The sequence below is a fragment of the Macaca thibetana genome, chromosome 15 (genome assembly GCF_024542745.1).
Source record: "Macaca thibetana thibetana isolate TM-01 chromosome 15, ASM2454274v1, whole genome shotgun sequence".
Lineage (NCBI taxonomy): Eukaryota > Metazoa > Chordata > Mammalia > Primates > Cercopithecidae > Macaca > Macaca thibetana.
This window is the reverse complement of record NC_065592.1, coordinates 99852573-99870767: the sequence shown is the minus strand read 5'-3', so window position 1 is coordinate 99870767 and position 18195 is coordinate 99852573.

The following is an 18195-nucleotide window of genomic DNA, read 5'->3' as shown; positions in this document are numbered from 1 at the left end:
TCCCGAGAAGTGGATGAGCTTGCTGACAAGAGTTATTCCATTGTGTGCTCCCACCTGCAATGAATGAGGATGCACGTTACTTCTCAATTTATAAACTAACTCATTTTATACGCAAAATGTGATGTAATTTGTTGCCCTAATTTCCATGTATATGGGGGAGTGTTCTAACTTCAACCTTATTATTATTATTAATTTATGGTATTACTATTTTCCCCATCATGTTTACCAACATCATGTTCATTACCATAAATAATTGGTGCTAACAATAATCACCGTGCATTGAGAACTCACATGCCAGACCCTTTATACACAGACTTGATTTAATTTCCTTTACTCTTCACAACTACCATCTGAAGAAAGAATCAATCACTAAGCCATTGTATAACTGAAACACAAAAGCGAAGTGATTTGTGTACCCTCGGGCAAGTAATTTGAACATTGTGCCTCTGGTCTTCCAATAGAAAAATGTAAATAATAATATCGTCCTTACTACTACATGGGGATGTATACTGTCCGTCTGCAAGATATTTTGTGACACTGGTACATTGCTTGTGTGATGACATGGTGTACTTCCAGTTTTAGTGTGTTGGGAGGATAGAAAATAGGAGGAAGACTGAACAAACACAGAGTCTGCAGGGTCTCCAGGGAAAAGCCGTCTTGTTACCCAAACAGCGACTGGCCACACACTGAAGACACACAACCGTCCTATGAACTGGGATGACCCTGTTGAAATCTTCTAGAAAGCTTGAGATGCTCCACGACAGGTGTTCATCCTTCAAGCTGGCACAAATGGGTTTTGTTAAACAGTGTTTTTTCTATTCTGGTTCCATCTGACACAAGATGGAATTGAAGAGGATATGAAGCAGCAAGGAGCAATTTGAAATTAGAATGGCAACAGTGGAAGAAAATGGTCTTGGTTCAATACAAGGCCTGTCTAAAATCTCTTTTAGTAAGAATTACTAACTGGAACAAAGTTGCATTTTAGTCTTCTTATGATAATTTCAAGTATGTTTTGGTTCCAGAATATCTCATCGCTTCTCATACCTTGGAGTATGCAAATTCCTGAAACCTTGAAGGACTGGTGGTCAGGGGTTCTGTAAAAGGATTCTGGGGAGTTTGACTCGGTGGTTAACAAGGGACTTTCCAAATCTTTAGCCCGATTCGGGGATCCCCCCAGGACATCTGAAGCCTTTCTCAACATCTTTTCCTTAGAAAGACCATCTGCTTCACTCCTCTGTTACAACAGAAATAGCCATTGTGAAGCTCCATGGTGAGGTGCAATGAGTTTATTCGACCATGTGTGGGCTGGATAGGATCAGATTTACAGCTATGTTTGAGCTCTGTTTCATACTCAAATGTACAGATCCAACAGATGACTGGATCAGTTGTACTCTTCATCTTCCTTGTATTCTGGGAAGCATCAAGAGCAGTGTCATCTCATCGAGGATGTTCTGCAGATGCTAAGTGGTGGGGACGAGGATCTTGACGAAAACGAATGGCTCTGTGACATGAGGAATCATCTGGCTGGAGAGGCCTAGGAGCAGCGGTTATGGGATGTTGCTTCAGCAAACAGGTGATGTTTCACACGTCAGAGCAACACAGAACAGTGTCTAGTCACTGTTTCCACTTGGAGTCAAAAAGGCTTCTCTGCAAAGAAAAGAGCTTTTGGAAAGCATTGCCCCTGTAAGCAAATGCTTCATGTAGGAGACACAGCTGCTTGCCTTGTGTTCAGGCTGCTACCAAAACTGCTACCAAAACTCCCATCCAGTTGATAATCAAAGCAACAAGGAGATGGGTCAAGAGCCTGAACAGGATCATAAAACAACCAAACTAATTCACGGGAGTCTCAGCACTTGGTGGTATTGTTGTTCCCACCCTCCTGTGGAAAGGTATGGATATTTTAACATAAATTGGCTGTGGAGTAGACAAGAGTGCTGGTAAGTTTTTCACTGACTGATATGACATTGCTGACGTTTGACTATTTTTGACCTTCAAAGTGGCAAATTCATGTGGTTCAGCTTAATAAAGATTTACGATCATTTTACTCAAAATGAGTCTAAATAAATATAGACAAATGCTAAAGCAAAGGTAAGTGAATTACCAATATTTGCTCCCTGACAAATTTATGATTACTCTTACCTAAAATTTTCCATTTTAGGTCTAGATGAGGAAGAAAGGAAGCACTTTTCATGTTTTCTAAAAATTAAATTTTATCTTAAAATCTTAAATCTAGGACAAGAGATTAACTTAAAAAAAGTTAGTCAAATGTTAAAATTTTGAACAGAGAGGATTTTTTTTTTTTTCCCCTACGGAAACCAATATCTGACACTTAGATGTATTTCTCTGGGCAATCAGACTCTACTGTTTCAGATCAGGGGTACAGCTGGTGGCCTCATCTGCCCCGCTACAGACAGGTAATACTCAGTCTGCATCACCGTGACCAGTTTTTGAAGTGTAAATTCCTTTAGGTAAGGGATGCACCCCACAGTTAACAAAGCCCTTACCGCCTTTCGGTAGACCCGGTCAGCATTCGTGGGCGCTTTCCTACAGGCCCGACAGCACTTCCATTTCCCACCTCTGTCTTAGATGACACTGATGTCTTATGGCTCCTCCTGTGATATGATGACATCTTCTAAGTCAAGGATTTGGGAAGAGAAGCCACGCTCCTTCCATGCAGTCCAACTACGGCCCCGCCTTGTTCTCAGAGTGTGACGAAAGGAAACACACACCAGGAGAAAATGCTCAGTCCTGGCTGGGCGCGGTGGCTCACGCCTGTAATCCCAGCACTTTGGGAGTCCGAGGCGGGTGGATCATGAGGTCAGGAGATCAAGACCATCCTGGCTAACACGGTGAAACCCCATCTGTACTAAAAATACAAAAAACTAGCCGGGTGAGGTGGCGGGCGCCTGTAGTCCCAGCTACTCGGGAGGCTGAGGGAGGAGAATGGTATAAACCCGGGAGGCGGAGCTTGCAGTGAGCTGAGATCCGGCCACTGCACTCCAGCTGGGCGACAGAGCGAGACTCCATCTCAAAAAAAACAAAAAAACAAAAAACAAGAAATAGTCACATAAACATGAATATTAAATAATTCATTTATTCAAACATTTAAAAATAAACCTACATATTTACCAATAGTGGAACACTGAATTATAGTTCTGTGGTGTAAACATGGAAATGTGTCCAGTATATACCACTGCGTGCAAAGAGGAAATTCCAGAACAATATGCATAGTATGATCCCATTGAAAGCCAAAATAGAATAAAATAACTGTATCTATGTATTTCGATATGTAGACATAGGTTTATGCACAAAGCCTCGAGGAGTATATATTAGACGGTTAACAGTTATCTTTGGCAATAAGAAGTAGTGGGAGCTGGCTGTGGTGGTTCATGCTTGTAATTCCAACACTTTGGGGGACCAAAGTGGAAGCTTAAGGCCAGGAGTTCAAGACTAGCCTGGTGAACATTGCAAGACTCTGTCTCTACAAAAAAAAAAAGAATCAGCCTGGACTAATGACATGTGCCTGCAGTCCCAGCTACGAGGGAGGCTGAGGCAGGAGGATCCCTTGAGCCCAGGAGTTCAAGGCTACATTGAGCTATAATTGCCCCACTGCACTCCAGTCTGGGTGACAGAGACAGACGCTGTCTCAACAAACAAACAAAACAAAAAGAAGTGAGGACTATTTTAGAGACACTAATTTTTAATTTATGTTCTTTTTTGTGATTCAATATTTTTTGTTTGAATATAATTTTTTATAGTATGGAATAAAATCACATTATTCAAACCTCCCTCTCCCAAATACATAAGAGGACAGTAAAAACTTTTCATCCATCTCAGTCCCCAGCCCACCCATACATCTATTGTCATTTCTTATGCATTAGTCTAAAATTTATTTATGCTTCTAAGAAAAATAGAGACAGATATTCTTATTTTCTTTCTTTTTTTTCCAAAAAAAGGCAGCACATTATACCCTGCTTGGCACTTTGTTTTCCTCTATTCAACAATACGCTTCATACTTTACTATTGTTTGAAAAAAATTTCAGTGATATGTATTTCTTTGAAATTAAATGAATGAGAAATGTGGGGCTTTAGGTGGGAAATGTAGGCAGGGATTTCTTATCTTTTACAAAAATGATGGGGCCATGTCTAGCAGCTGGGAAGCTAAGCAATATTTCAAAAGCTGAGACAAAAATAGTTATTCAAGCCAAGAAAGATGTATCCATAAATTATGAATTTGGCCTCTGTGTACTGATTTTCCTTTACTTAGAAACATCATTCCCCACCTCCAGGCAGCTGATCCTGCCTCCTTGTCCTGAAACACCTTTGTCAAAGCCCTCCCATGCTCCCTCTTCACATCTGCCCTTAATCACCGCAGGTACCCAGAGCACAGGGATGGGGCAGGGGAGGATGTGGCAGAGGCAGTGCTGGGAGGGGGCAGCCATTCCGTGGTTTCCAGCTGTGGGGTCTTGGGCAGGTCACACACCTCCCCTTAGCCCGTTTCATCACTCAGAAAATGAGGATAACAATTCTACTTTCCTCACAGGATCGTTGTGAAGAATAAATGAGCTATGTAAACATTTGCTTATAGTAGGGCTAATTTCATATTGCTTTATAATGAGGTCAAAGACAGAATCCTTCCAGAGGCCTTGGTTAGTTAAGAAAATATGTATTATTAGCTAGAGCACACCTTACATGGCCTCTCTGTGACAGCAAGTTTGGGCATCCTCGCAGAATGGCACCTATGTTCCAAGAGCAAGTGATCCCACGCAGCAGGGTGAAGTGCATGGCACATTATTATGCTGTAGCCTCAGAAATCATGTAACTGACTCTCCCTGGACTCTATCGGGGGCAACCACCAGATTCTACCAGGTTTAAGTGCAGAGACTGAATTTTGACAAAAGCGCCAAGAACACACAATGGAGAAAAGATGGTCTCTTCAATAAACGGTGTAGGGGCAACTGGATTGCCACATGCAGAAAAACGGAATTAGATCCTCATCTCATGCCACACAAAACTTCACTCAAAATAGACTAACGACTTCAATGTAAGACCTGAAACTATAAAACTATTAGAAGAAAACATAGAGGGAAATCTACATGACATTGGTGTGGGCAATTAATTTTTGGATATGACTCCAAAAGCGTAGGATACAAAAGCAAAAATAGACTCAAGGGATTTCAACAAACTAGAAAACCCTTGACCAGCCAAGGAAGCAATCAACAGAGTGAAGAGACAAACTGTGGAATGGGAGAAAAATATCTGCAAACCATTCATTTCGTAAGGGGTTAATATTCAAATGTATAAAGAACCCAATCAACTCAATAGTAAGATAACAAATAAACTGAATTTTAAAATGGACAAAGTATCTGAATAGACATTTCTGAAATGAGGATACACAAATGGCCAATGAGTATATACAAAATGCTCCACATCTCTAACCACCATAAAAATGCAGGTCAAACCACAGCGTGATATCACCTCACACCTGTTAGAGGCCATCATCAGAAAGAGAAAGACAAGTGTTGGAGGGAAAGTGTGGAAAGGGAACACTTGCACGCTGTTGGTGGGAAAGCAAATTCGTACAGCCATTGTGGAGAGCAGTATGGAGGTGCTTCAAAAATTTGAAATGTAAACCACCATATAATCAGCATTCCCACAAGTGGGTATTTATACAAAGGAAATGGAATCTGTTATGCTCAAGAGCTATCTGTACTCTCATGCTCATTGCAGCATTATTCACAATAGCCAAGATATGGAACCTACATAAATGTCCATCAGTGGATGAATGGATAAGAAAATGTGGCATACATACACAACAGAATGCTATACAACCTTAAAAGGAAGGAAAATCGATCATTTGAAACAACATGAATGAGCCTGGAGGACATTGTGTTAAGTGAAATAAACCAGGCACAGAGAGACAAATACTGCACGATTTACCTTATACGTGAAATCTTTAAAAAGCTGAACTCATAGAAGTAGAGAGTAGAATGGTGCTTACCCAGGGCTTGCAGGGAGGCAGACTATAGGGAAATGCTGGTCAAAAGATACAAAAAATTCACTTCGACAGGACGAATTCTAAAAAATCAAAGAAAAGTGGCCATATAGCCATCATTCGATAAAGGGGGGTTGAGGTCATTTTGTTAAAAGGCCACATGGAATTGAAGATATCAGTACCATTATCTCTGGGAGAAGCAGTCCTCCACAGGAAGAATAACATGGTATTTGTGAGGTTTGAGCTTCTCACACCAGTGGTACTTTGGGAGCTGCAATACCCTCTCAGGATCCTGGGTGCTGGTTGGTGCCATTCAGTATCCTGAAGAAATGATTTCCTCAAAGGGAAATGAGTTCAAGAACACACAATGGAGAAAAGATGGTGTTTTCCAGAGTGAAAGTTCCTCCCTGGACACTGGAATCTGCAGCAGCTTTGAGTGACTAAATGTCTTTCTTTGACTCACTGGGTAACGTGGAGTGGGAAGTGCCTGCAGGATGTAGAGCCTCTCCAACATCATCCCAGAGTCAGCCTGTGTTTCCCAGGCTCATTCCCAAGTAGGTGAGGGAGGCCAGGTGGGGATGGGTGCAGGTTCTCGGGGCTTCCTTCCAGTGTGAGAATCAGGGCACAACTTTATGACCCCTCTAAGCTTTAGTTTTCTTATTCTGTGAAGAGGAATGAGAAGAAACTGGTTCTGACTCATAAAACCTGCTGATGCTACACTGACAGGGTCTCAGCAAATAGACATGGATATAAAGATGAATGGTGCCTGATGCTGCCTTGGAGTGGATGAGGAGCAGGGAACCACGTGGTGCTGATGTCTGCCTATAACTGAGCCATGCCTCCCTCGCAGATGCGAATCCCTGCAGGGCTGGGAAGACAAACAACATTCTTTTATGAGTGTTCTTTTCAAGGCCCAAAGAGAAGGCGGATTCTGCCTCAAGAGTGAGAGTGGCTGCTCCGCTCCACGCAGGACAGGATAGAGGTTGAAGGTAGTTGAAGTGATTCTAAAAAACCAAACTTTTATTTGGAACAGGAAGGACATTTTTTAGAAACCAAAAATACATACTTCGTGCAGTGATTCTCAGCTGCTTACCATGTGATTCACTTGTCTGAAAAAATAAGTTAATCTGTTGGATTTCTTTATTTATATCAGATAAAAATGTATATGCCACTTATTTTTAACTCAACAATATATCACATTCATTCCTTTATGGCAAGACATACATAGATCTATGTTATCCTTTTTAAAAAATTACTTATATATTTACTTATTTAATTGATGAGTAAAAATTATATATATGTGATGTGAAATATGATGCTTGTGCAATGGCTAAATCAAGCTATTTAACGTTTACATTAGCTCACACATATTTTTGTGATAAGAGCACTCAAAATCTACTCTCTTGGCAATTTACAAGTACGTAATATGTTCCTATTAACTGTAGATAATTAATGATCTGTCTACAGTCACCATCATGGTACGGTCACCATGATGTACAACAGATCTCTGGAACTTGTTCCTCCTGGCTGCGATGACTACATAGGATTTCTTCATGTGGACATACCTATTGGTAGGCACTCAGCCTATCTCCAGGAGTATAATTTTTTTCCAATTATAGATTTGGACAGTGATATACAAATATTCTCCCATATTTGTATTGCTGTTGCTCTAGATTCTTGGGGGAATTGCTCCACAAATTAGTATATTCTTTAAAACTTCTGTAAATATTTCCAAATTATCCTCCAAAACATCTGAACTAAACAACACTCACAGTGTGGGTTTTCCCCTCCTCCTCCCATCTTAGCCAATCCTGGATGGATCAGTGCAGAATTTACAGATTCCAATTCTTACAGGGATTTCTCTAAGGTAGAAGTCAATTCATTATGAAAGTTGTTACCTTTGTCTTCAATATTTAAAAAAAAATGGTTTAGCACCATCTGTAATGATGTCTAGGGGATAATCGATTTATAAAAATAAAATCATGTGACAGTACACTTTTCCCCAAGGGTGGCCAGATACTAATCAAAGGAAAATATTGCTCCTTTTCTGTCTTATCTCTCTGTATTATACTATATGCAGGTTCAATGAAAACAAATTTTGAATGTTCTCAAGAAGATATCAGCTGGTGTCAATCTTCCCTTACCCTCCAATCACATGATTGTTCTTTCCAAACGCCTAAACGTGATTGGTTATTTATTGTTAAAACCCCAGTGTTTTAGTTCATAAATCAGATTATTGAGCAATAACTCCACAACTGCAGGCAGTAATTAGGGGCATGAGAAGATTACATCGTTGCCATATGTGTATTACCCAAAACATTGACCCGTTCCCAGTGCTTGAGATGACAACTGCAGAGAACTGAGGGGGCTTGGGGGATGAGGGGGTTGGGGTCAACATGAAGGGGTGCCATGGCAGCAGCAAAAGGTCCCAGAAGCCATCTCTCTTGCAGGCCTCTAGGATCATAAACATCTGCCTATCACAGCTGAGGATGAGGCATGAGAGGCCATGCAGCCCTGACCCAAATATGTGTACTGGGGTAAGAGGGAGCTGAGGCAAGAGGGTGAAAATGGAAAGTTTGTGAGTGGTGAACAGTTGAATAAGGTAAGAGAAGGCAACGGATCCTTGAAAACTTGACACTAAACTGGTCTGATATATTCTGTGCCTTGTGAATGAGTCCTAGCACTAAAAAGTCTTTAGGTGGGGATTCATAATCTTGTATTCACAGACCTCTTGGATTCATGGAAAGATTTCATAAAGCCTGTATTTGTCAGCGTTCTCCAGAGAAACAGAAAAAACAGGAAGTAGATAAAGGAAGAGAGATATAGTTACAGGTAAATGAATTATTAAGAATTGGTGGCTGGGCACGGTGGCTCATGCCTGTAATACCAGCACGTTGGGAGGCTGAGGCGGGCGGATCACGAGGTCAGGAGATAGAGACCATCCTGGCCAACATAGTGAAACCCCGTCTCTATTAAAAATACAAAAAATTAACCAGGCATGGTGGCAGGCGCCTATAGTCCCAGACACTCGGGATGCTGAGGCAGGAGAATCGCTTGAACCCTGGAGGCGGAGGTTGTAGTGAGCTGAGATCACGTGACTGCACTCCAGCCTGGGCGACAAAACAAGACTCTGTCTCAAAAGAAAAAAAAGAAAAGAATTGGCTCACATGATTATGGAAGTTCAGAAGTCCTAAGATGTGAAGTTGGCCAGATAGACACCCTGGCAAGCCAATAGTATAGTTCTAGTCTGAAAGCTGACAGTCTCAAGTCCCAAGAAGAGCAATGTCCCAGCTCACAATCAGCAAAAGGAATCTCTTCTTATTCACGGAAGGGTCAGCATTTTTTATTCATTAGGCCTTTCACTGATCAGATGACGGTCACCCATGCTAAGCAGAGCAATCTGCTTTCCTCAGTTTACTGATTCAAATGTCAATGTCATCCAAAAACACCTTCACAGACATACTTAGAATAAAGTTGGACCACATATCTGGATGCCCCAAGGACTAGTCAAGTTGACACATAAAATTAACTATTACAATTCAATTCTACCCCTTGTCAACTTGGTGCCCATATGCATCTCCTAAAACCGTACTCAGTCTTCAAAGAAAGATAATCAGAAGGCCATAATTCTGATTAACCTGATACATACAACTGACAATGCACTAACCGTTTTCCTAGAAGACAGGTTAAGGTATTTGAATGATGTTTCCTCTTCTCTTTGATACCATGTAGCTTAAACACTAAGATATGAAATAAATTACATTTAAACACTATTATATAGTTGGGACATCTTATGTTACATGGTTAGGGAATAAGAGAGAAAACAAAGATTTATATATATATACACACACACACACACACATATGTGTGATAAGTAAACACACACAAAGTTTGTGTATTCTCCAATTCTACTAAAGACACACACAAAACATCATTTTAAATCTTTGGGATTGTAAAGAGGAAATAGACCCATATAATCAGGCATCCCCTATTCCCTGTATATGATCCCTTCAACAGGCCAAAGCCAGGGCAATCTCAATATGAGATTTGGAAGTTCTACTGAGTTACTAAGTCCACTCTGGTGCTTTATGTTTGTTATTTCTTGCGTCTTGTTCCCTCCCCCAAGTTCCCCACCCCATTGGTTGCTGCCTCCCTGACTTGGTCTCATTGTCCTCAAATCAGACCTGCAGCTATGGTCCAAAGCATCTCTAAACTTCATTCTCAAATCCACAGGATCCACTGAGGACCCAGCTTGTACTGCTGAGAACTAACCTACCCTCTGAACAGGGAGTCTGATGTTTCTTTGGGATCATTGTTAAGATGCCAGACAAAATAATATGTGAGAGTTCAGTGTAGATCACACGGTCTGATCCGAGGAAGCAATAATCCCTTCTTTTAAATACGTTTTCTATTCACAGTGTCCTCTGTCCAGGTGCTGATCTCCCACTCTAGAAGGAAGAATCAGCAATGGCTGAAGGCACAGGTCTCCCAGGATCACAGTCCCACTGCTGGGCAATTAAAAAGCCTTGGTGCTGGGTTGTTCTGCCTGAGTGTTTCCTTGGCCAGCATCCCAGATTTGTGGTTCACAGAGCAAGGTCCATACAAGGTCACCATTGCCAGGCTAATTATTGTCTACACTGGGGATATGGCCTGTGAATCCTCTAAATCCATCCACTCTGCACAGTACCCTACTCCTCATGCACACTGCCAACTTCCACATTTCTATGTGCTTCATGTTGAAAGTTACTGACGTGCAACACTCAGGAGTAGTGTCAGGGATGGTTGCAAGACTCTGCAGAAGTGAGTAGAATTTCATTAAGAAATATGTGAAGTGGTAAACAAGTGAGTATTTCCCCAAGTTCCAAGGGACAAATGAAACTGAATAATAATTTGAATGATATAAGAAATACGTTTTAGTTATATCAGAAGGACACACAAAACTGTTACATATCCCATCTCCCCAACCAAAGCATCTTGAGGACGGGGACTTTGTTTGACAGTGTAGGGGTCCCCAGTATATGATAGACACCTGGTGAATACCATTGCAGAATGATAATTTAGCTAAGAGAATAATTGTTGCTAATTTGGCTACAACTCCCTGGGACCCTGGCACTTTGCCATAGCTCAGTGGGTCTCAGGTGGACTTGGGGAATTTCTCCTGCCCCCAGGACATAGGAATCCTAGACCCTCCTCGCTGTCCTGGAGATGCTTAGAAATGCCTCAGGGAGGACGGGCGCGGTGGCTCAAGCCTGTAATCCCAGCACTTTGGGAGGCCGAGACAGGTGGATCACCAGGTCAGGAGATGGATACCATCCTGGCTAACATGGTGAAACCCCGTCTCTACTAAAAAGTACAAAAAACTAGCCGGGCGAGGTGGCGGCGCCTGTAGCCTACTCGGGAGGCTGAGGCAGGAGAATGGCGTAAACCCGGGAGGCGGAGCTTGCAGTGAGCTGAGATCCGGCCACTGCACTCCAGCCTGGGCGACAGAGCGAGACTCCTTCTCAAAAAAAAAAAAAAAAAAAAAAAAAAAAAGGCCTCAGGGAACTTAGAACGCCCGTGTTCTTTAGAGAGTCCCCATCATCAGGAGCCAGCCAGTATCCTCAGCAGGGGTCCTCTAAGGCCTCACCACTCCATTCTCAGGGGCCTGGTGGATTCTGGAACTCTGCCAGAGTCCGGCAGGACAATGCAAGAGGTCCATGTGAGTGCCATCTGGGCTGGCAAACCAGGGGCCACCAATCCTGTCTGATCCCAGCAGTTTTCACACACAGGGAGTTGGGACCCTCTTCTGCCGCCTCTCCCCCAGAGAACCATGAAGGGACAGTGAAGATAAAGAGAAACAGCTTGAGGTGTGTGAGATTAATGGTACAAACTAGCATGAAGGGTATTTAAGGTAAGACTCATCTTAACAAATTATCTAATCTAGTGATACCAAGAATGATAGCATAGTGGCCGGGCGCGGTGGCTCACGCCTGTAATCCCAGCACTTTGGGAGGCCGAGGCAGATGGATCACCTGAGGTCAGGAGATCGAGACAGCCTGACGAACGTGGAGAAACACCATGTCTACTAACAATACAAAAATTAGCCAGGAGTGGTGGCACATACCTGTAACCCCAGCTGCTCGGGAGGGTGCAGCAGGAGAATCGCTTGAACCCAGAAGGCAGAGGCTGTGGTGAGCTGAGATCATGCCATTGTACTTCAGCCTGGGCAACAAGAGTGAAACTCTGTCTCAAAAATAAATAAATAAATAAATAAATAAATGAAAAAGAAAAACAGCATAGTAAAGTCAGCTGGGGCAATGCTGTTGCATCTCCCCTAGCATCTAGGGAATCCTCAGGCATTGCCCCACGAGGCAACAAAGCCTTTCTGAGGTAGCATGGGGAGTTGTCCACTCAGCAAGAATAGTTTGATCATTTTGCCCAATTATGAAAGAGAAGAAAATTAGGAACTTCTCTGAACTTGCATTTCTCTCTTATATTTTTTATTTTTCTTTGGGATTGTAGAAGCAGTGAAAACTATTTACGCTTTTTCTTTTTCCTACTTATTATTTTCATTGAGATAAATAGGGAAGTTGATAAATAAGAATGTTTTGCTGGAAATACTAAACGTTGATAGCCATAATTACAGAATACTCCAAAGCTTCCGTTTTAAAACCTGTTTGCATTTCAGACACGTCTGCACTAAAACAGTAAGTGGAAAAAAAACCAATAGAAGCAACGATTCCAGTACGCTTTGACTTTAGGAGTTTCCTACTCAATGGCAAAGGCTTGTAAAGAAGACAACTCAGGTCTCATTTCTGGTGTGCATCAACTTTGGGCAAATAACTTACACTCTCCAAGGCTTGGTTTTAACCACTATAAATGTGTATAACAGCAATGACCTCATAATTTCGTGTTAAAAATTAAATAAGATGCTGGGCACGGTGGCTCACTCCTGTAATCCCAGCACTTTGGGAAGCCGAGGAGGGCGGATCATGAGGTCAGGAGATCGAGACCATCCTGGCTAACACGGTGAAACCCCGTCTCTACTAAAAATATAAAAAATTAGCCGGGCGTGGTGGCGGGCACCTGTAGTCCCAGCTACTCGGGAGGCTGAGGCAGGAGAACGGCGTGGACCCGGGAGGCAGAGCTTGCAGTGAGCTGAGATGGCGCCACTGCACTCCAGCCTGGGCGACAAAGCGAGACTCCGTCTCAGGAAAAATAAATAAATAAATAAATAAGATACCATGAGTGTTGATATAGTCACCCATCTCCAGAATTCCTCCTTTGAACATAGACACACAATAGAACATTCTGCGACCTTAGAAAGGAAGGAAATTATGTCCTGTGCTACTCCATGGATGAACCCTAAGGCTATTGTCCTAAGAGTGAGAGCATGGCCACAAAAAGGAATATGTCATGTGAATCTACTTAAACAAGTTATCTAAGGTAGCTAAGTTCATAGAAATAGAAAGTAGAGTGGTGGTTAGTGGGGACTGGGGTGGGGAAGAAAATGGGAGTTGTTTAATGGGTATAGTTTCAGTTCTACAGGATGAAAAAGTTCGGAACATCTGTTTCTCAACAAGGTATTCAATTTTTTTTATTCTTGTTTTAGAGGGATTTAAGGTATGTTTGGGACCAAAAAATTTTAGAAGTACTGAAAAATTGGTATCATACACTTATGAAGAGCAGGGATATTCTATAATATCCAGCACACTTCTTTCTTCTTTCTGGATTATACCTCCTGCTGTGTAGCGATAAGTACTTCCTTTCAACAGAGATGCACCATTTGTAGCGCCAGGAAAGAAACACATTTTCTCTTCCCTCTTAGGTTCACCAACTGGGAGGCTCTGCAAGTTTGACTCACAAGAGACTGATTAGCAGGAGAAAATAGTAGAAAGTTTACTAATATTTTATATACACAGGAGTTCACAGAAAGGAAGGGAAAGTCAAAGAAATGGCTAAACTCAGAGGCTTATGTGCCATTTTAACAAAGGAAAGAGGGTTTGGGCTTTGAGGAATGATTAATTGTGGAAAAGTGACTAGGAAAACTGTGTGGGAACTAATGGATTTTCGTGCTAATTTAGGGAGGCTTGTTTATGCAGACTCATCTTGGTGTTGGTTCTCTGTCCCTGGTAACAAGAGTCCCCTCTCCCCATCCTGGGGCAGGAGAGGGGGAAATCCATGCCACCTTAACGAGGGGAAATTTATGCCCAGGTTTTAGGCATCCGAGGGGAGAGCAGAGAAACAATCTTCTATCTATTGATTTTTAATTGCTTTACACTCAACATAATCCCTAAACAAAAGTGGCATGCTCTGGGGCGAGTGGGATGGGGGGCGCCGTGTCACGGTGGTTTTCACGAGCTGGATGCTGATTCTTCTCTGGATGCTCACGAGTGTCCGTCTTAAAATGTCATCCTTCGCCCCCCAGGCTCAAGCACAATATTCCAGACATGCCCCCATGAAATAGGCATTAACAGCATTATCTCCTCTTTTATCTTGCTTCTTAATGTCATTATTACAAACTTTTTAAGTGGCCAAATCATGTTGATAACCATCTCAAAGTGACCAGCAACCAAAAACTAAGGTTTTTTTTTTTTTTTTTTTAAGGCCACTACGAAACCATTTCTACTTTTTTCTCATAGTTGCATCAGATGAATATGGCTGCATATATTTTTGCTTTATTTTTGTTACTTTTCTATTTTTATTTTTTCTGACTTTTTGGCTACACATATTTTTAGATACAATTTGACACATACATATATATATTTAATCTCAACATAAAGCTTTACATTTACACATAATAAAATGTATTCTATTAGTTTTAAACTTTCTAGGGTTTGGAAGTCCTCTTCTTTCTGCCTTTCTGTTTAAAATCTTGATTCTTGTATCCACAGTGCATGCCCTCTGTCAAGGGCATTTGCTGTTCTGCCTCCCTGGTGAAGCCATCCTGGATTCCTGTGGAGCATTGCTCTTCACAGAGCAATCCGTGTGCTGCAGCTGGGTTGACCATCCTTCTCATCCTGAGGCCGGCACAGGACCCAGGCAGGGCCAAGCAGCACCGGCCCAGACACAACTGGGAAACCCACTTTCCTCCAAGGAGGATAAAAAGTGAGCCTGGCTGGGAGTGTGTGCAAAACAGCAGACAGTAGGTCCTGAAGGTGGGAAGAGATGGAGTGCTGATGACCATCTGTGAGCCCTGCATCCAGCCAGGCCTGCGTCACCCAGGTCCTCCTCTTGCATAAGCAGCTTCAATGTTGGTTTGTGTCTCTTTCACCCACGGACTTGACTTATAGAGCATCCCTTCAATCATCACTGAAGCTTCGACAATCATTTTCTTATAGGAGGGGCTGGTGGTAACAAGGGGCCCAGGGAATTAGTTCCAGAGTGAAGTTTCCTTAACGAAAATAGCTTTTATTTGTCTTTCATGTTTGTTTGGGTGGCTTAGTGGTGTGGGATGGATTTTTGTGTGTGCCCTCAAGCACATCTACAGTAAACTTATGTTTAACAAAGTTGCCAAGAACAAACACTGGGGAAAAGACAGTTTCTTTAATAAATGGTGCTGGGAAAACTGGATATCCATGCAGAAGACTGAAACTAGACCCCTATCTCTCACTATATACAAAAATAAAATCAAAATGGCTAGAATTCAAAACCTGGAACTATGAGACTACTACACAAAAACACTGGGGAAACTCACCAGGACATTGGTCTGGACAAAGATTTCTTGAGCACTACCCCACAAGAACAGGCAACCAAAGCAAAAATAGACAAATAGGATGACATTAAGTTAAAAATCTTCTGCATAGCAAAGAATACAGTCAATAAAGTGAAGAGGCAACCTATAGAATAGGAGAAAACATTTGCAAACTACCCATCTGATAAGGGATTAATAACCAGAATATATAAGGAGCTCCAACAATTCTATAGGAAAAAAGTCTAATAATCCGATTTTAAAAATTGGCAAAAGATCTTGAATAGACATTTCTCAAAAGAAGACATACAAATGGCAGGCTGGGTGTGGTAGCTCACGCCCGTAATCCCAGCACTTTGGGAGGCCGAGGTGAGCAGATCACTTGAGGCCAGGAGTTCAAGACCAGCCTGGTCAATATTTTGAAATCTCATCTCTACTAAAAATACAAAAATTAGCCAGGTGTGATGGCATACACCTGTAATCCCAGCTACCTGGGAGGCTAAGACAGGAGAATTGCTTGAAGCCGGGAGGTGGAGGTGGCAGTGAGCCGAGATCACTTCACTGCATTCCAGCCTGGGCAACTGGCAACAGAATGAAACTCCATCTCAAAAAAAAAAAAAAAAAAAAAAAAAAAAAGGAAGAAGAAGATATACGAAAGGCAAACAGGCATATGAAAAGGTGCTCAACATCACCAATCATCAGAAAAATGCAAATCAAAACTACAAGGAGGTATCATCTCACCCCGGTTAAAACGACTTATATCCAAAAGACAAGCAAAAACAAATGCTAGAGAGGATGTGGAGAAAAGGGAACATTTGTACACTGTTGGTGGGGATGTAAATAAGTATAACCACTGTGGAGAACAGTTTGGAGATTCCTCAAAAAACTAAAAATAAAGCTACCATTCGATCCAGCAATCCCATTGCTAGGTATATACCCAAAAGAAAGGAAATCAGCATATCAAAGAGATAGCTGCACTCCCACGTTTGTTGCAGGATAGCCAAGATTTGGGCGCAACCTAAGTGTCCATCAACAGATGAATGGATAAAGAAAATGCACATATACATATACACAATGCAGTACTATTTCAGCAATAAAAAAGAATGAAATCTGTCATTGGCAACAACATGGATGGAACTGGAGATCATTATTTCAAGTGAAATAAGTCAAGCACAGAAGTACAAACTTCACATGTTCTCACTTATTTGTGGAGCTAAACATTAAAACAATTGACCTCATGGAGACAGAGGTAGAAGGATGGTTACCAGAGGCTAGGAAGGGGAGTGGGGGTGTGGGGGGAAGTGGGGATGGTTAATGGGTACAAAAAAAGGAAAGAATGAAACAAACCTAGTATTTGATAGCACAACAAGGTAACTGTAGTCAATAATAATTTACTTGTACATGTAAAAATAACTAAAAGAATATAATTGGATTTTTTGTAACACAACGAAAGGATAAATGCTTGAGGAGATGGATACCCCATTTACTCGGATGTGATTATTACACGTTGCGTGCCTGTAGCAAAGTATCTCACATAGCCCATAAATATATACACCTATTATGTACCCACAACAATTACAAAGTAAAAAAAATTTTAAGTACCTTCAAGCTTCCTGTCAGCGTCACCACCATAGTCATTCAAATGACTGATAAAAATAATTGACAGATCCAGTCAAGGACACACCCCAATTATTTGCCACTAGAAAGCAAGTGCAAATTGACAGTGACGAACGCTAATTTATTTAACTGTGCCTTAGCCTTCTTGTGTTCAGGTAATCTTTTTAGCCTTCATGTTGTAAGATTTTCTCCAAAACATTTCAACAAAACTTCAGAAAAATGTATCCCCTTAATTTATTCCTGTTATTAAAACTTTCTTTTCTAAGTGTAACTGGGACTTTAAACTCCCATTACCAAATTATTATGGTGGGATTACACTACAGATTCCAATGATCACAAGAACACCGTGGCCAGGCACAGTGGCTCATGCTTGTAATCCTAGAACTTTGGGATCCTGGGAAGTGGAGGTTGCATTGAGTCACGATCACGCTACTGCACTCCAGCCTGGGTGACAGAACCAGAAACCCTGTTTCAAAAACAAACAAACAAACAAAAAAAGAACACTGTTTTCCCATCTAATAAGTAGCTTTATCAGTTATATTAGGGAAACTGTTCTCACAAGGGTTCTAGAACTTACGAGTTTGAAAATTGTCTTTAATGTGTATTAGGTTGGTGCAAACATAATTACAGTTTTGCCATTTAAAAGTAACGACAAAAATCGCAATTACATTTACACCAACCTAATACATTGTCAGAAACATTTGGGATAAACTTAATATATAATAACATGTAGTATGTTTATATGAACATATAATAATGAGCAGTTTTACAGCCATAGACTCTTATGTGCAAAAATACACATTCCTGACACTTCCTCTGTCTCCCTTCCCCTACCTCTGTGGCTCAGGGACTCACACCCAAGTGTGACTTCTCTGCTCTCCTTTCAAATCCTTCTCATGTTCTGACCCTTCTC